The sequence below is a fragment of the Chrysochloris asiatica genome, unplaced genomic scaffold, assembly GCF_000296735.1.
Source record: "Chrysochloris asiatica unplaced genomic scaffold, ChrAsi1.0 scaffold00047, whole genome shotgun sequence".
NCBI lineage: Eukaryota > Metazoa > Chordata > Mammalia > Afrosoricida > Chrysochloridae > Chrysochloris > Chrysochloris asiatica.
Genome location: NW_006408565.1, coordinates 2,757,929 through 2,758,399, shown reverse-complemented (window position 1 = coordinate 2,758,399; position 471 = coordinate 2,757,929).

Below are 471 nucleotides of genomic sequence, written 5' to 3'. Positions count from 1 at the left end.
ACTGCAACCTCCGAGAGATTAGACACTTACGTGATTTCACCAAAACAATAAAAATAGAACCCACAGACTAGGAAAACATTTTTAGTAATGACCATCAGACAAGGATTTAATCACTAAAATGCATAGAAAACTTCAACACCTCAACAAGAAAAAGACAAATAATCCAATTGAAAAATTGACAAAGAACATGAACAGACATTTTATCAAAGAAGACATTCAGATGGTGTTCTGTATTAACTTGAGTATGCGAACATTCTCAGTGGTTTAGCAGTTAAGATGTGATTATTCCCCTGATGAAACCTAATACAGGAATGGTTAACTCTATGATGAGTTGCCATGAGGATGCTTCCTTTGAGGGGGCGGGGTTGCGATTTGTGGCCTGCTCCCAATGTAATAGACATGTAATATAATTGTAAGCTATTTCCTTGATATAAATATGTATATATATATTTAAAACCCTATAAAGGGTCA